The 7168-nt window shown below is 35.8% G+C and overlaps 1 pseudogene; it reads left to right on the top strand.

Moving 5' to 3' along the window:
* The first annotated feature begins 1284 nt into the window (after nt 1–1284).
* LOC105299991 lies at nt 1285–2214 on the top strand (annotated as a pseudogene).
* The last annotated feature ends 4954 nt before the right edge of the window (nt 2215–7168 follow it).

Genomic DNA, 7168 nt, shown 5'->3' with positions numbered 1-7168 from the left:
GTTTTGCATCTCCCTTTCTCCTACAAGTCTCTATGTGGCCTCCTCTTTACATCCTTAATTACAGGATTTCTCTTCGGCTAGTCTTCAAATGGTTCTCCAGGTTGGTTGTTTTATAATTTATTTGTAGTTTTAATACAGTAATGGGAGGAGGCAAACACAGTGTTTACCTACTCTGCCATCTTGACTAGATCCCATAAATTAGGAACATTTTAAAATTAGAAAAATCTTTGTATAGGTTATATTAGCAATGTTTTCCCATGGCCAGAATGAAGTCTATAATATCTGACTTGGAAATATGTATAAATTCAGTGTTAATATATGCAAATGTCTTTCATACTGTAAAGTTACTGGAATGCATTATAATATGTACAACTGGTTTCCTACATACACTAGAGCATGGACAAATAATATAAAAAATATTAAGAACTGATTCAAGTGATCATGGATAAATTTTTAAAATCCTTTTAAATCAAATTTATTGGGGAGATATTGATTAATAAAATTATATAGGTTTCAAGTGTACAATCTAATAATATATCATCTATATATTCCATTGTGTGTTCATCACCCAAAGTCAAATCTCCTTCTGTTACCATTTATTTGACCTTCTTTACTATTATCTAACTCTTTCCATTTTCCTTTTCCTCTGGTAACCACTAAACTGTCATCTATGTCTATGAGTGTTTGTTTGTCTTCTTCATTTTTTGCTTTCAGTTTTATATAACGCATATGAATTAAATTACATTATTCTCGGAGTTTTCTGTCTGACTTATTTCACTTAGCATGATCATCCTAAGATCCATACATATTGTCACAAATAACAATATTTTATCTTTTCTTATGGTTCAGTAATATTCCATTGTATATATGTACCATATCTTCTTTAACCAATTATCTATTGAAGGGCACTTCAATTGTTTTCATGTCTTGGCCACCATGAATAATACTACAATGAACATTGGGTACATATATCTTTACAGATAAATGTTTTTCAATTTTTTTGGTAGATGCACAGAAAAGGGAATACTTAGTCATATGGTAAATTTTATTCTTAATTTTTTGAGAAACCTCCCTACCGTTTTTCATTGTGGCTGTACCAATTTACATTCCCACTAGCAGTATATGATTGGCTATTACCAACAAGACAAGTGATATAATTGAATATTTTTATGTTTGCCATTGTTATAATTTTGGTTTTTTTTTTTTTACAAACTTTAATAAGAAACTACTTTACTACTATGACAATATTTACAAATCTCTTCTCTGTCTGTTGTCACCACAGTCATGTGGAGAAGGAATGACACAAAACTCACAGATTTTACCCTCCTGGCCTTTTTTCCAGAATTTAGAAACATCACAGCCATGGTTTTCATCATTCTCCTGATCTACATGGCCGCCTTTACTGGCAATGCTCTGCTGATCCTCCTCATTTTGTTGGATTCCCAGCTCCATACCCCCATGTACTTCCTGCTTAGTCAGCTGTCCTTCCTTAATGGATTTGACTTTGACCTCTAGCATTGTCCCCAAGATGGCGGCCAACTTCTTCTCTGGTCAGCAAGGCATCTCATTCCTGGCTTGTGGGACTCAGGTATTTTTCTCCCTGACTGTGGGCATTGCAGAATGCATCCTTATAACTGTCATGTGTTTTGATCGCTATGTGGCTATCTGTAATCCCCTCCAGTACTCAGTCATCATCAGTCCTAGGGTTTGTTTGAAGATGATTGCCATGTCTTGGGCACTAACTTCCTTGGGCCATACTGCTTTCACCTTGCATTTTCACATCTGCAGCTCCAGAGAGATCCCTCACTTCTTTTGCGAAGTCATGGCTGTCCTTAGGATTGTCAGTGAGGACATCTCAGCCTACGAGAAGGCAGTGGTGGTGACAAGCATCCTTGTTTTACTGCTGCTCTTATCTCTCATCTTGTCCTCCTATGTTTTCATCTTCCTTGCTGTACTCCGGATGAACTCTCCAGAAGGCAGGAAAAAGGCTCCGGCCACCTGCTCCTCTCACCTGTGTGGCGGGTCTCTATTTTGGTCCATTAATGTGCATATACATGAGACCTGGCTCTGCTGAGACTCCAAAGTTAAATCAGGGTCTCTCTCTTTGGAACTGTCCTCACTCTTCTCCTGAACCCTCTTGCCTGCAGTCTCAGAAACAAGGAAGTTGTAAGTGCACTAAAAATGTTGATGGGGAAGTGTCCATCCTCTAGGTAGAGGACAGAAATCCCACTATCAGATATAAGCAACTCAGAGATGTACTAGCAAAGGGGTATCTTGTGAGTTAAAATATAACTCCTGTAGGAATCTGGAAGTCAACTAATCTTACTGAGTTGCAACTTTTTTTGCACCTGCAGAAATTTAAAAAAAAATGTTTAAAGTCCTTTCCTGTCTTTATCTTAGAATTTCTGTCCAATTTTTCTAGATAATATGCTGATACAGGACAATGTACTATGCCCATCCTCCTCTACACCACTTCTACTTGATGACCATGTGCACTCTAACATTTTCCAAACTTCCTGCTAGTTCCATGGGAGAAAGGTCAGTGTCTGTACCCATAGAATGAAGAACATCCCCCGGCACACAGGTGATACCTCAGAAGCATTCACTGGTTAAATTAATAAGCATGATGATAGATTATTGAGAATCAATTAAATTTTCCAGTGTTGTTTTGTTCTACTTAAGAAGACTATGAATTTCTCTTGATCCTATACAAGTGAAAAGTCTTCAAATTTATGTCAGTGCTTCCAATAAGTGGCTCTCTGATCACTTGTGTTAGTGGCTTGCCTTCCCCATTATTCATATCCACAAAGTAGTTCTGTGCCCATTTTAGACCAACAGAATTAGAACCTGTTATATGAAGCTCAGGAATCTGACTGGCAGAGCTCCAAGTGATTCTCAACTACCAAAGGATGGGGACCACTCCACTCATTTATTTACTCACATAATTACTTTTCTAGACCAGCTTCGCAAAATAATTTATTAGACTTAAATTTACTGATCTTTTTATAATGTATCTATAGGATGGATTAATGTAGCTGGCAGAAATTAGTGCTATTTTCAAAATTGATAGAGAATAAACTTTTCTTCATAATTTTAAAGTTCTGAACACACAGATGTGAGAAAATAAAATAGTAAAAAGAGATAGTTTATGTGATAAAATATGACTAACTTAAAATATTTATGACATAGAATAAAATTTTAATCAAGATGCATTTTATGTGTTTCCAAAATGTTTTATAGGTCAAAAATGGAACATATTCAATATAAATGGTGAGAACACTAGGAACTAATTACAAGTATTTTTTAATGATAAATGACATAGAGAAAAAACAGTTGTTCAGTGAATAAGAAACACTCAAAAAGCACTAACTTTTTTATAATTAAAAAAATTAATTACAGTTGGCATACAATGTTATATTTGTTGCAAGTGTACAACAAGATGATTAGACATTTATATATTTTATAAAGTGAAGTGATCACTCCAATAAATCTAGTACCCATCTGACACCATACATAGTTATTACAGTATTATTGACTATATTTCTTATGCTGTACTTTACATTTCTATGACTATTTTGTAACTACCAATTTGTACTTCTTAATCCTTTTTCCTTTTTCATCCAGCCTCCCAATGGCTCTCCAATATGGCAACCATAAATATATTCTCTGTATCTATGAGTTTGTTTTTGTTTTGTTTATTTGTTTTGTTTATTTATTTCACATATAAATTAAATTATATGGTGTTTGTCTTTCCCTGTGTGACACTCAATTCAGCATAATACCCTCTAGGTGCTCTATGTTGTTGCAAATGACAAGATTTCATTCTTTTTATGGCTGAAAAATATTCCATTGTATACATGTACCACCTCTTCTTATCCATTTACCTAATAATAGGCACTATTTTAAATAATACTGCAATGAACATATAGATTCATATGTTTTGGGTTTGTTCAGATAAATACCCAGAAGTTTGATTACTGGGGCCTTCTTTGTCTCTTATTATACCTTTTGTTTTAAAGTCTATTTTATTTGATATAAGCATTGCTTATCTAGCTTTTTAAAATATCCATTTTGATAAAATATACTTTTCTATTTCTTTACTTTCTGTGTGTCTTCCAATCTGAAATGAGTTTCTTGTAGGCAGCATATGTAAAGGTCTTGTTTTTTTATTCATTCACTCACCCTGTCTGTTGATTGGAACACTTGATCTATTTACATTTAAAGTAGTTGTTGATAGATATGTAGTTATTGTTATTTTATTTTTCATATTTTTAACATATTTTTTTCTTCTTCTCCTTAAAGAAGTCCCTCTAACATTTCTTGTAATACTAGTTTGGTGTTGATAAACTCCTTTAACTTTTTCTTGTCCGGGAAGTTACTTATCTGTCCTACTATTCTAAATGATAGCTTTGCTGGGTAAAGTAATCTGGTTGTAGATCCTTGCTTTTCATCACTTTGAATATTCCTTGCCAATCCCTTCTGGCCTGTAAAGTTTCTGTTGAGAAATCAGCTGACAGTCTAATGGGAGCTTCTTTGTAAGAACCTCTCTCTTGCTGCTTTTAAGATTGTTTTTTGTCTTTGACCTTTGACATTTTAATTATGCTATGTCGTGGTGTGGGCTTCTTTGGGTTCATCTTCTTTGGGACTCTCTGCACTTCCTGAACTTGTACATCTATTTCCTTCACCAAGTTAGGGAAGTTTTTAGTCATTATTTCTTCTAAGAGGTTTTCAATTCCTTTTTGGAGTTGAAGCAACAAGTGCTAGACAGGTTAATAGAAACTCAGGTCTGGTGGCCCCCTACATCTACATGCCGGCAGAGAGGGTGGGCTTAATGCTGTAACAATACACTCCTTCCCTCAAGAATGAAAATGATCTGTTAGCTATCTTGAGCAAGGGGAGTGTGTCATGTAATGGACACTATCATGGAGCTGTCACCATCCAATTGGTGGGGCCATTACATTACATTAGGACTGCAAGGAGGGTACACAGATAAGGTTATGTTTGGAAGATGACATTGAGAAGGAAGGAAGAAATAATGAGGAAGGATAGTTTTAGATGAAGAGTACAGTTTAAAAATATATATTAATAAAGCACGCTACTTATGTTTGGAAGTTTTAATTGTTCTATTTTTTAAATTTAATTTTATCAGTTTCAAGTACACAATACATTGGATAGACATTTATATAACTTATAAAACAAACTCTCTAATTGCTCTTTCTTTCATCTGGCTCTCTACCTAGCCATTACATAATTTATATTTTAACCATGTAAAGTTCACAGCAAATAGTTTTCCAGATAGGTCACAGGGCAGGCACTTGTCTTGGACTTTGGACTATGTGTTTGTGACCCACTATTTCTGGAGGAGTATTTTTGCATGAAATGACTTAATCCTCTAAGGGGGAATAATTGAATAAAAATAGTTAGGTATACAGTCATTCAAGAAAATGATGATTTCATTCTAATTAAATCATAGTTCTTTTATTTCTTTCCATTATCTTATTCATGATTTGAATTTCCTTTCTCTAATTTAACAGTTCTCTTCTGTGCTTATTTTTTGTTGTAGAACAACTCAAATCTTTTCTATAAATAGTTATATAAAATTAACCACATTAATAAATACAAGATGAAAAGAAAATTTTGTAACTGAATAAATAATATTTGAAAATGAAAACTAAACTGTGGGAATATGATATAGAAAAATTTGGCTTTTCTGAAAGGGAGTGCAGAGTAACTGGCATTCCTAGAGCTCAGAGATAATAAAAATAAAAGAGGGACATTGAATTGAGGTAGGTAGGAGATAGGAGGTAGAGGAAGACAAATTCCTCTAGTTTTCAAATGCTCTCTGACTCCAGACACAACTGGATATAAGGATAATTATCTCACCTCAAGTAATTAGTTGAGACATTATTGGCAATTCAGAAAGTTAAAATCATAATCACCTATTCTATAACCTACACATTTAAAGTCAAAACAATAAAAATCTACATGGTAAAGATTCCTACAGAACATGAGTGGTTAATCAAGGTCTTGCTTTTACAATAATTTATGAGCATGCCTTCCAGTAGTTAAGTTTCAGGTTTAAGAAGAGAAAATCAGATTAGAACAGAGTGGTTTTGTGGTGGCAACTAAATGTTTTCTTGTTGAGATATGAGCAGGCATCAGCATACCCCAAGCTCCAGCTCCTGGTCCCCCTGATAGGAGCTGCATTCTTCCAGCTACACTTCAGTCCAAGCAAGGTCTCTTTAACATGTTCAAAAAGATATGATGAGAGAGACCATTGTTCGCTTGATCACTCAAGAAATATATTGAAAGCCTCCTATGGTAGGCACTGTTTTGAGCACTGGGGCTAGACCAGTGAAGAAAGGAAAACTGTCCCCTCATGGAGCTTACATGATAGCTGGAGACATGGGATAAAAGTAAATATTCAATATGTTACATGCTGATAAGTGCTCTTAAGAAAAGCATGGAAGAAAGGTAGAGAGGGATGGGTGCTACTCCATGTAGTCGGTCAGGGAGGGCATCTCTGATTAAGGAACATTTGAGCAGAGACTGTAATGAATACAGGCGGAGCATTACATTTCAGGGAAAAGTTGTTCCATCAAAAGAACAGTAAAAGAAAAGACTTGGGGGTAGAAGTGGGCATGGATATTAATGGGATAGCAATGAGGCTAGTATGGTTAATAGCAGTGATAGGATATAGTTAGCGACCAGTGTGGGCAAGTTATCCAGGGCCAGTGAGAATGGCATTGCAACATTCAAGATAGGAGGTGGAAGAAGTTTGAGTTGAATGAAAGCACATCATCTGAGGAAAGGTGCTCAATTCTGGATGTGTCTCCAGAATGTCTGAGAGAAGAGAGAGAAGGAGGAGGCCAGGTAGCTCTGAGACTCTGGCATGCGCAGCTTGGAGAAAAGCCATGTTAAATGTTCCAGCTCAGACATCTGCTTCACAGTCCATCACAGATCTATGGCAGTGACCTTGGAACAAGAAGCATCTAGATGCTAAGGGTCACTGCCACCAGAGTCTGTTTGACCCTGCCTTCTCCTGCTGTGTGGGCTTGTCTTCAGACTGCATCACCCCAACTCCCTTGTCTCTGTCTTCCTGTTAGATTGGGCCAGTGAAAGTCACCAGCAGGTCAGAAGTAAGAGGGAAAGGAGCTGTTTTCACCAG

The sequence above is a fragment of the Pteropus vampyrus genome, unplaced genomic scaffold (genome assembly GCF_000151845.1).
Source record: "Pteropus vampyrus isolate Shadow unplaced genomic scaffold, Pvam_2.0 Scaffold197, whole genome shotgun sequence".
In the NCBI taxonomy this organism is placed as follows: domain Eukaryota; kingdom Metazoa; phylum Chordata; class Mammalia; order Chiroptera; family Pteropodidae; genus Pteropus; species Pteropus vampyrus.
The sequence above is the reverse complement of the archived record's forward strand: the minus strand, read 5'-3'. Positions and strand labels throughout refer to the sequence as shown.